Below are 11,916 nucleotides of genomic sequence, written 5' to 3' on the forward strand. Positions count from 1 at the left end.
TTAAAAAAGAGTCTTTGACCAAGCTGAGCCTAAAATTCTAAATCAGAATATTTTCCTTCTGAGCATGTTGGACTGCCTGGGAATAGCAGACATTTCCTTTATCAGCCCTGTGATCATTTTTCTGAGCTTGTTCATATTCTCATTCTAGGTTTCCTTGGGACTGTCAATGGACTTAACCAAAACCTTTAAATTATCCTGAGTTTTTATAAAATTTGTGGAATAAACTTCTGACCCTGTATTGTACTTCTGTGCCAATTAGGAAGATGTCAACCTTTTCTCAACAGTTATTAGCAAATAGATAAAATGCCACTGGCTGCTGCTAAAGAAGAAATTTCCAACAAATTAGGTATGTTTATTTAAGTAACGTACTGCCAGTGAGTGGCAAAGCCAAATCTAGAACTCCAGGCTTTCTGACTCCAGTCTGTGCTATTAACTTGCATTTTGTTTTGGTTTAGTTTTTATTTCTCTTGCTAATCCTTTAAGGTGAAAAAACTTCGACAGGAATTCTTTGTATTTTCTTTACCAATTATATTAATGGATAACAACTTGTAAAGACATTTTTTTTTAATTTTTGGTCATTTAAACTTAGTTTTCACCTGGTCTCAGAGATCACTGAAGTGATGTCAGAATCATGGCAGTCTTAGTCATTCTTTTCCCTCTCCTTTTATAATAACAACTAACTAGACCTCCATAATAGAACAGAAGTGCCTCTGCACATTACACCAAGGGACACAGCAGCCCACCTGTGCAAAAATAACAGGCCCATAGTAACGGCTGTGGATCCATGGAGTTTGGTGAACCTGCTCTACCCACCACCACTTGCCATGATGGGGGAAAAAAGCCTGGAGAGTGCAAAACTGGGCAGATGTTCACAGGTGAGAGAAAATTGGTGGAAGTCCAGCCTGCCTCGGGAGACTACAGCACACCATCAGAACAGCATGGACAAAGAGAGATGAGTTTGGATGCAGAGAAGAGGGAAGAACTCACACAGGCAGCCGCCCTCCCCAAGAGTGCACTGCAAGGGCCTGGGTTTTTGGTGGCAGCAGTGACAACCTCTAAGGTAGAGGAAGTGGAAAGTGGGGACCTCGCCCATGGAGAAGGTAGGTGGAGAGCAAAAGTGGTGAATGAATGCCTGACTACCACAGTTGAGCAGAGTGGCTCGAGAAACCCATCTGTCCAGCAGCACCAAGTTTTCTGAGAACAGACATCCATGATTGGAGAGGAAAGAGAAAGGTAAGGATATCAAAGGGCATTAAAGGAGCATTTCCTGGTGTCTGCTTCAGGACTTTAACAGAAAGTCCACCAACAAACCTCTGGGAGTATTCCACTCAAGGATCCTCCCACCAGGCTGTGGGGGCACCACTATTGCCTCAAGTGCCAGACTCATCTCCACCCCACTCTACTGCCAATTCCTTGTGCACACTCCTGAATGTATCCCAAGAGCTAGCTCCAGTAGACACAGAGGATGCCCAGATAACAGGTCAAGCTTGGTGAGCAAGGGAGAAAGCCACAAACTTGAGCTTTAGAACCACAGTCTGAAATACAAAAGAAAGGATTCCAATAGCCAGCCTGTTGAACTGTAAGAACAAAAGAGGACATAAAACCTACTGCTGCTTCAAATGTGAAAGCAGGAGTTCGTACCTACAAACGTGAATAATCAAAGTATGGTATCACAAAAAAATAATTCTCCACCAACTGAACACAGGCACGGTAGACTGCAATCTAACTGTTAAAGAATTCAAAATAGCTTTGATGAAGAAATTCACTGAGCTACAAGAATAAGATAATTCAATGAACTAGGGAATAAAATGAATGAACAGAAGGAGGTTTTTGTAAAATTTTTATTTTATATTGGGGTATAGTTGATCTACAATGTTGTGTTAGTTTCAGATGTACAGCAAAGTAGTTCAGTTATGGAAGGAATTCTTTAACAAAGAGATTTAAATTATGAAAAAGAACCAAATTCTGGAGCTGAAGAATTAAATAAATACATGAAGAATGCAATAGAGAGCATCAGTAACAGGACAGACCAGATGGAAAAGAAAAAGTGACTTGGAGAATAAGAATATAGAAATAATTCAATTAGAAGAGGAAAGAGAACTAAGATCTAAAAAGTGAAAAAATCTTATGAGAGTTAATTGAATTCAATATGAAAGACAAGATTAATTGGTGTACCAGAAAGAGAAGAGAGAGCTAAGAAGACATTATTTAAAGAAAAGCTGAGAACTTCCCAGAACCTGGACATACATACCATAAAGCTAATAGAATAGCCTATTACTTCAATGCAAAAAGACCTTCTCCAACACACATAATGAAACTTAAAAATCAATGATAAAGAATCTTAAAGGCAGACAAGGAGGAGAAAAATAACCTACAAAGGAACCCCCATTAGGCAAGCAGTGGATTTCTCAGCAAAAACTCTACAGGCCAGGAGCGAGTGAAATGACATATTCAAAGTGTGGAAATATAAAAAAAATACCAGCCAAGAATACATCAGGCAAAGTTATCCTTCAGATATGAAGGAAAAATACTCTCTCAGGCAAAAGCTGAGGGAATTCACCACCACTAGACCTGCCTTGCAAGAAACGCTCAAAGGAGTTTTTTAAGTTGAAATTAACATGCTAATTAGAGACATGAAAACATGAAAGTATACAATACTCTGGGAAAGGTGAAAAATAGAAAACGAACTCAATATTAGAATGGTGTGTTAACCATTTAACTATAGTATAAAGGTTAAAGGAAAAGAGTATTAAAAAATAGCTACTATCATTTGTTAATGAATACACAGCATAAAAGAAGTAAATTATAACATCAAAAATATAACGGGAGGAACAAAAGGGTAGAGCCTTATATATAAAGGCTTATATATGAAGACATATGAAGATAAGTTGCTATCAGCATAAAAAGGACTGTTTTATCTATGAGATGCTTTAAGTAAGCCTTATGCTAAACACAAAGCAAAAAATCTAGAGTAGATTCAGGAAACAAAAGCAGGGGGAGAGGAGGCAGAGCATACCACCATGGAAAACTGACAAAGGTAGGCAGAAAGGGAGGGAAAAATAAACAATGGAGATACAAAACAACCAGAAGTCTAACAATAAGATGGCAGTACTAGGTCTTTACATATAAATAATCACTCTAAATGTAAATGCATTGAAGTCACCAATCAAGGAAATAATAATATCAGAGTGGTAATAAGTGAAATAGAGACCAGATAAAAATAGAAAGGATCAACACAACTAAGTGCTGGTTTTTCAGAAAGATAAACAAAATCAACAAATCTTCAGCTCGAATAAGAACATGAGAGCAGACTCAAATAAAATTAGAAATGAAAGAGGAGACATTACAACTGATTGCTACAGAAATACACAGGATCATAAGAGACTACTATGAAAAATTATATGCCAACAAGTTAGATAACCTAGAAGAAATGGATAAATTTCTATAAACACACAACCTACCAAGACTGAATCAGGAAGAAACAAAATCTGAACAGACCAATAATGAGTGAAGAGATTGAATCAGTAATCAAAACCTCCCAACACAGAAAACCCCAGAACTAGACAGCTTCACTGGCAAATTCTACCAAACATTTAAAGAAGAATTAATGCCTATCTTTTTCAAACTCTTCCAAAACATTGAAGAGGAGGGAATACTTCCAAACTCATTCTACAAGGCCAACATTACCCTGACACCAAAGCCAGATAAGGACACTACAAGAAAACTCCAGGTCAATAACCCTGATAAATATAGATGCAAAAATTCTCAACAAAATATTTAGCAAACTGAATTCAAGAACATATTAAAAGGATTACACAAGATGAGCAAGTAGGATTTATCACTGAGAGGCAAGAATGGTTCAACATAGGTAAAACAATAAGTAATACATCATATTAAAAGAATGAAAGATAAAAATCACATGTTCATCCCAATAGATACAGAAAAAACCCTTGACAATATACAACATCCTTTCAAGACAAAAACCCTATGACCCAGCAATTCCACTTCTGAGTATATACCCAAAGGAAATGAAAACAGGATATTGAAAAGATATATGCACTCCCATGTTTATTACAGCCTTATTCACAATAGTCAAGATATGGAAACAACCTAAATGTCCATCAACAGATGAATGGAAAAAATGTGGCATATATACAATGGAATATTATTCAGCCTTTTTTAAAAAAGGAAACCGTGCAATTTGTAACCACATATATGGGCCTTGAGGACATATGCTAAGTGAGGTAAGTCAGACAGAGAAAGACAAATACTATATGATCTCACTTAATATGTGGAATCTACAAAAGCCAAACTCATAGGGCTCCAGTTCAAGATGGCAATGTAGGAAGACCCAGAATTCACCTTATCCCACGGATATACCAAATCTACAGCTACAAATGGAACAATTTCCTCTGGGAAATTACCCAAAACTAGGCTGAGCAACTCCTACACATCAGGCAAGTGAGAAAAAAACCCATACTGAAGCATGTAGGAGAGGTTGAGACACAATGTTACCATAAACCCCACCCCTGGCACAGAGAACCCTGAATTGGGAGGAAACCCAAAATCTGGAGCTGCTTCTTGAAGAATGGTTTGAACCCTGTATCAGACACCTCAACTTTTAAGACCTGCACTTTATAGATGAGCCCCCTAAACACCTAGCTTTGAAAAACCAATGGGGTTCATATCCATAATAAATACAAGGATACAGTGAACTGAGAAATGACTCCTAAAGGGCTTGTGTGCTCAGACTCACCCACTGCAGGGACCAGCACAGAGGGAGCCAATTGAGAGGCACTGAGACGTTCTGTGATAAAGGCTTATTTGCTTACCTTAAAGCACTGACTTAAGGGGCAGGCACCTGATTTAACACACATCCAGGGACCTGCTGGGGTACCTTCTGGAGATGGACGCTCATGGGTGCTATCTTTGCTCTCTCCCTCTGCCTCATGTCAGCTTGCTGGTATCTGGGAAAGGAGCTTGTACCCTCCTCTAACCCTGATTTTTGTGGCTGCCACCAGGGATACCTTTGAGATTGACTGGCTTTGGTGACCAATCAGGCTTACACTGGCAGGTCCCATAGGCATGTAACCAATGCAGAAAGTGTTCTTAACTGGCTAACACCCCCAGAGCACAAGAAGCAACAGACTGAGGCACCCAATCCTACTGTGAAAGAAGCCTATTGGCTTATCTTCATAGCTGTGGCCTAAAGGGCAGGCTTCTAAGTAAACACACATGTGAGGGTCCACTGTACTCCTCTCCAGAGACCCCAAGTGTGGGCACTATCTTCATGCTCTCCCTCTGTTATGCCCCAGAGTGCCCGTATCTCCTGGAGAGGAGCCTGTACACATATCTGGTGACCTGGTTTTTGTGGCTGTTGCCTAGGGGATGCCACTTGATTGCCTAGCTCTGATGGCCAGCAGGGCTTGTGTTCCTGAGTCCCATGGGACTGAAACAAATGGAGACACAGATCATGGCTGGCTACCGTACCCAGGGCAGTGTCCAGACAAGTGGACTGAAACACCCCCCCCCACACACATGCACACTTTCTGTGCGACAGACCTGTTTGCTTATTCTGGAGCTTCAACCTGATGGGCAGGCCTCTGGTTTGACACATCTAGGAGCCTGCTCAGCTCTAGGGATGGAGGCCAGTGGATAACATTTTCCATTCTCTTTACCTTGCTCCAGGTCACCAGTGTCTGCTGAAAGGAACTATTGGGTTGGTCAAAAAGTTCGTTTGGGTTTTTCCATCAGATGTTACAGAAAAACCCGAATGAACTTTTTGGCCAACCCAATGGTATACTCATCTGTTGCCTCAATTTTTGTGACTCCCACCCAGGGAACATCTCAAGATCACCTGGATCTGGTGGCCAGCAGGACTTATGCTTGTAGTTCCACACGTCTGTATATATCTGCATACTTTAAAAGCTGCTGCCTGGGGGTCTAGCTTTCAATCAGCCTGAATCTAGGTACTGAATGAGATCTTTCCCTTTGGAGTACTGACAGGTCTTGACATACGCTCAACTACTGGGAGCCACGAAAAATAAAATAGGCTCCTTGGACAATCACAAAAGTTTGAGAGACAAATAAAAGATAGGGCAAGGTTGAATGATAAGGCTCATCTCCTACACAAGACTGCTTCCTCAAGACAAGAAGAGGTGGCTGTTTTATCTAATACATAGAAACTAACACAGAGTGTCAAGGAAAATGAAGAAACAGGAATATGTTCCAAAAGAAAGAACAAGATAAAACCTCAGAAAAATCCATTAATGAAATAAGAATAAGTGATTTATCTTATAAAGAGTTCAAAATAATGGTCATAAAAGTGCTCACCAAATTCTGGAGAATAATGGATGAACACAGTGAGAATGTCAACAGAGATAAAAAAAAAATATAGCCCTTGGCCCTAGCGCCATCTTCTGAGAAACCTCCACACCATTAGAGTGAAGTGGAGGAAGAAGCAAATGCGCAGGCTGAAGTGCAAAAGAAGATGAGACAGAGGGCCAAGTAAACTTGAACACCCATGGAAGCCACAGGAGCAGAAACAAGGGCAACCAGAGGCCAGGGATGCTGGTACAAATTGTTGGACTGCATGCCTACTGTCTAGAACTTGTCTCAATGGATCTAGAACATCTATGGCCAGTCTGGTCACCTCTCCCTGCTTTGAGAGACCCACCTTGCTCACGTCAAAATTGTCCCTTTTGGTCCTTTGCCCTGGACCTGCGACATTCTGGACTAGTTCTGTTCTCAGTTGTGGCTGAATATAACACATGTACAATAAATCAAATCTTTTGCTGTCTTAGCTGAAAAAAAAATCATTAAAATAAAACATATGATAGTATCAAATAGAAATCATGGGGCTGAAGAATATAATAACTGGACTGAAAAATACACTAGATGTAGAGGGGTTCAACAGCAGACTAGATGAAGAAGAAAGAATCAATAAACTCGAAGACAGGAAAGTGGAACTTACCCAAGCAAAGCAGAAAAGAAAAAAAGTTAAGATAGCTTAAGGGACTTATGGGACAATATCAATCAGACCAGTATTTACATTATAGGGGTCCCAGAAGAAGGGGAGAGAAGAGGGGGAAGAAAACTTATTTGAAGAAATAATGGCTGAAAACTTCCCACACCTGGAAAAGGAAACAGAAATCTAGATCTAGGAAGCCCAGAGAGTTCCAAAAAAGATGAACCCAAGAGAGCAACACCAAGACACAGTATAATTAAAGTATCAAAGTTAAACAAAGATAGAGTCTTAAAAGTGGCAAGAGAAAAACAACTTGTTATATTCAAGGGAACCCCTGTAAGACCATCAGTAGATTTTAATAGAAACTGCAGGCCAGAAAAGAGTGGCACAATATATTCAGGTGTAAAAGAAAAAAAACTGCCAACCAGTAATACTCTACTCGGCTCCACAAAAGCAAAAGCTAAAGGAATTTATCATTACTAGACTGGCCTTACGAGTAATGTTAAAGGGACTTCATTAAGGTGAAACAAAATGGTGCTAATGAGCAACAGGAAAACATACGAAAGTATAAATTTCACTGGTATAGGTAAACATAAAGTAATATTCAGAAAATCTAATGTTGTAAAGGTGGTAGATTAGTTACTAATAAAGCTACTATGAAGGTTAAAATACAAAAGTAGTGAAAATTACTATAACTACAATACTTTTTAAAGGTAAACACAAGATAAAAAATGTAAAATGTGACATCAAAACATAAAACGATGGGGGGGAGGGGCATAGGATAAGAACGTAGACCTCCAGAATGTGTTCAAACGTAAGTTGTTATTGGCTTAAAATGGACTGTTGTAAGTTGTTATTTATAATCATCATGGTAGCCACAAAGCAAAACTTATAGTAAATACACAAAAGAGGAAAGAGAATCTAAGCATACAACCACAGAAAAATCATCAAATCACAAAAGAAATCAAGAGAAGAAAGGGACAGAAACACTACAAAACAGCCACACAACAATTAACAAAATGGAAATAAGTACATACCTGTCAATAATTAAATGTAAATGGATTGAATTCTCCAATCATAAAACAGAGTGGCTGAATGGACAAAAAGACAAAAACAAAACAAACAAAAAACCCAAGACTCAATATATGCTGCCTACAAGAGACTCATTTCAGAAGTAAGAACACACACAGACTGAAAGTGATGGGATGAAAAAAGATATTTCATGCAATGGGAACCAAAAGAACTGGGGTAGTTATATCAGACAAAATAAAGTTTAAGACAAAGACTGTAATAAAAGACACAAAAGGAATTACATAATGTTAAAGGGATCAATCCAACAAGAGGATATAACATTTGTAAATATTTATGCACTCAACATAGGAGCATATATTTTATATTTATTGACAGACATGAAGGGAGAAATAGATAGTAATGTAATAATAATAATAGTAGGAGATTTTAATAACTTGCTTTCATCAATGGATAGATCATCCAGACAGAAAAAAAAAACGGGGATTCCCTGGTGGCGCAGTGGTTGAGAGTCCGCCTCCCGATGCAGGGGACACGGGTTCGTGCCCTGGTCTGGGAAGATCCCACATGCCGCGGAGTGGCTGGGCCCGTGAGCCGTGGCCACTGAGCCTGCGCGTCCGGAGACTGTACTCCACAACAGGAGAGGCTGCAGCTGTGAGAGGCCCGCGTACCACCAAAAAACAAACAAACAACAACAACAACAACAACAAACCCACATTGCCTTAAACAACATATTAAAGCAGATGGACTTAACAGATATAACTGTTACAGAAGTCATTCTATCCACAAGCAACAGAATACACATTCTTCTCAAGTGCACATGCAACATTCTCTGGGTTAGATATATGTTAGGCTAGAAAACAAGTCTTAATAAATTTAAGAAGACTGAAATCATACCAAGCATCTTTTCCAGCCACAGTGGCATGAAACTAGAAATCAATTACAAGAAAAAAACTGGAAAATTCACTAATATGTGAAGATTAAACAACATGCTACTGAGCAACTAATAGGTAAAAGAAGAAATCAAAAGAGATCAAAAAATACCCTGAGGGGCTTCCCTGGTGGCGCAGTGGTTGAGAGTCCGCCTGCCGATGCAGGGGACGTGGGTTTGTGCCCCGGTCTGGGAAGATCCCACATGCCGCGGAGCAGCTGGACCTGTGAGCCATGGCTGTTGAGCCTGCGCATCCGGAGCCTGTGCTCCACAACGGGAGAGGCCACAACAGTGAGAGGCCCGCATACCGCAAAAAACAAAACAAAACAAAACAAAAAAAACCTTGAGATGAATGAAAATGGAAATACAGCAAACTAAAACTTACGGGATGCAGCAAAAGCATTTCTAAGAGGGAAGTTCACAGCAATAGATGCTTACACATCAAGAAACAAGAAAGATCTGAAATAAACAACCTAACTTTATATCTCAAGGAAGTAGAAAAAAATAAAGTAGAGATGATAAAGGAAATAGAAAAGATTAATGAAACTAAGAGCTGATTTTTTTTAAAAGAAAAAATTCACAACCTTTAGCTAGACTCACTAAGTTAAAAAGAGTGAAGACTCGAAATCAGAAGTGAAAGAGGACATGTTACAGCTGATACCACAGAAATACAAAGGATCATGAAACTGCTATGAACAAATATATATCAATAACTTAGATAACCTAGAATAAATTGATAGATTCCTAGAGACATACGACTTAGCAAGACTAAATGAAGAAGTAGGAAATCTGAACAGACTGCTTACTAGTAAGGAGATGGAATCACTAATCAAAAACCTCTCAAAAAACAAAAGTCCAGGACCACATGAGTTAACTTATGAATTATACCAAACATTTAAAGAAAAATTAACAGCAATCCTTCTCAGGCTCTTCCAAAATGAGAAGAAGAAACACTTCGAAACTCATTTACAAAGCCAGCATTACCCTGATACCAAAACAAGACAAGGACACAAGAAGAAAAAATAATTACAGGCCAATATCCCTGATGAACAAAGATGCAATAATCTTCAACAAAATATCAGTAAACCAACTTCAACAATACATTACAAGGATCATACACCATGATGAAATGGGTTTTATTCCAGGTATGCAAGGGTGGCTCAACATAATATAATCAATGTAATACATCACATTTACAATATGAAGGATAAAAATTATATGATCATTTCAATAGATACAGAAAAACATCTGACAAAATTCAACAACTATTTATGATAAAAACTCTCAACAAAGTGGGTATAGAGGAAACATACCTCAACATAATGAAGGCCATAAATGACAAGCCCACAACTAACATCATATTCAACAGAGAAAACCTGAAAGCTTTTCTTCTAAGGTCAGGGACAATATAAGAATGCCCACTATCCCCACTTTTGTTCAGCATAGTATTGGAAGTTCTAGATGCAGCAATTAGGCAAGAAAAAGAAATAAAAGACATCCAAACTGGAAAGGAAGAAGTTAAAGTGTCACTATTTGCAGATGACATGATATTATATATAGAAAAACGTAAAGACACCACAGAATACCTGTTGGAACTAATACAAGATTCTATACGCTAATAATGAACTATAAGAGAAATTAAGAAAATAGTCCCATTTATGATTGCATCAAAAATAATAAAATAACTAGGAATAAATTTAACTATGGAGGTGAAAAACCTGTATACTGAAAACTATAAGACATTGAGGAAAGAAACTGAAGACGACACAAATAAATGGAAAGATATTCCACGCTCATTGATTAAGATGTCTATACTACCCAAAGCAACCTACAGATTCAACGCAATCCCTATAAAAATTTTAAAGGCATTTTTCACAGAAATAGAAAAAAAATTCAAAAATTTGTATGGAACTAAAACACACACACACACACACACACACACACACACACACACCCCAAATAGCCAAAGCAATATTGAGAAAGAAGAACAAAGCTAGAGGCATCATGCGCTCTGATTTCAAACTATATCACAAAGGTCTATAATCAAAACAGTATGTGTCTTTATGCCAAAACCAGAGATCAACAGAACTGAGAGCTCAGAAATAAACTCATGCATATATGACCAATTAATTTAGGACAATGGAGTCAAGAGTATACAGTGGGGGAAAGGACAGTCTCTTCAGTAAATAGTGTTGAGAAAACTGGACAGCTCCATGCAAAAGTATAAAACTGGACCACTATCTTACAGCATACCCCCCAAATTAACACAAAATGAGTTAAAGACTTAAATGTAAGACCGAAATCATAAAACTTCTAAAGGAAAACAGGTGGTAAGCTCCTTGACTTTAGTCTTCCTTCTGTACATCAAAGGAAACAATTAACAAAATGAAAAGGCAACCTATAAAATGAGAGATAATATTTGCAAATCATATATCTGATAAGGGGTTAATATTCAAAATATATAAAGAACTCATACAACTCAATAGTAAAAATATAAACAATTCTATTAATTATTGGGCAGAGGATCTTAAAGACCCAAAGCAGACATATAGATGGCCAACAGGTACATGAAAAGGTGCTCATCACCAATTATGAGGGAAATGCTAGTCAAAACCACAATGAGATATCACCTCACTCCTGTTAGAATGGCTATTATCAAAAAAACAAGAAATGACAAGTGTTGGCAAGGATGTAGAGAAAAGGGAAAACTTGTGCACTGTTAATGGCTGCACCAATTTACATTCCCACCACAGAAAACAGTATGGAAGTTCCTTGAAAGATTAAAAATACAACTACCATATGATCCGGCAATTCCACTTCTGGTTATTTATCCAAAAGAAATGAAAATGCTCACTTGAATAGACACATGTACCCCCATGCTCGTTGCAGCATTATTTACAATAGCTGAGATATGGATGAATGGATAAAGAAAATGTAGTACAGTCATCCCTCTTACCTGAGGGGGATTGGTTTCTGGACCCCCCCCCCA

This window comes from Lipotes vexillifer, unplaced genomic scaffold (assembly GCF_000442215.2).
Source record: "Lipotes vexillifer unplaced genomic scaffold, Lipotes_vexillifer_v1.1 scaffold10, whole genome shotgun sequence".
Taxonomy (NCBI): Eukaryota; Metazoa; Chordata; class Mammalia; order Artiodactyla; family Lipotidae; genus Lipotes; species Lipotes vexillifer.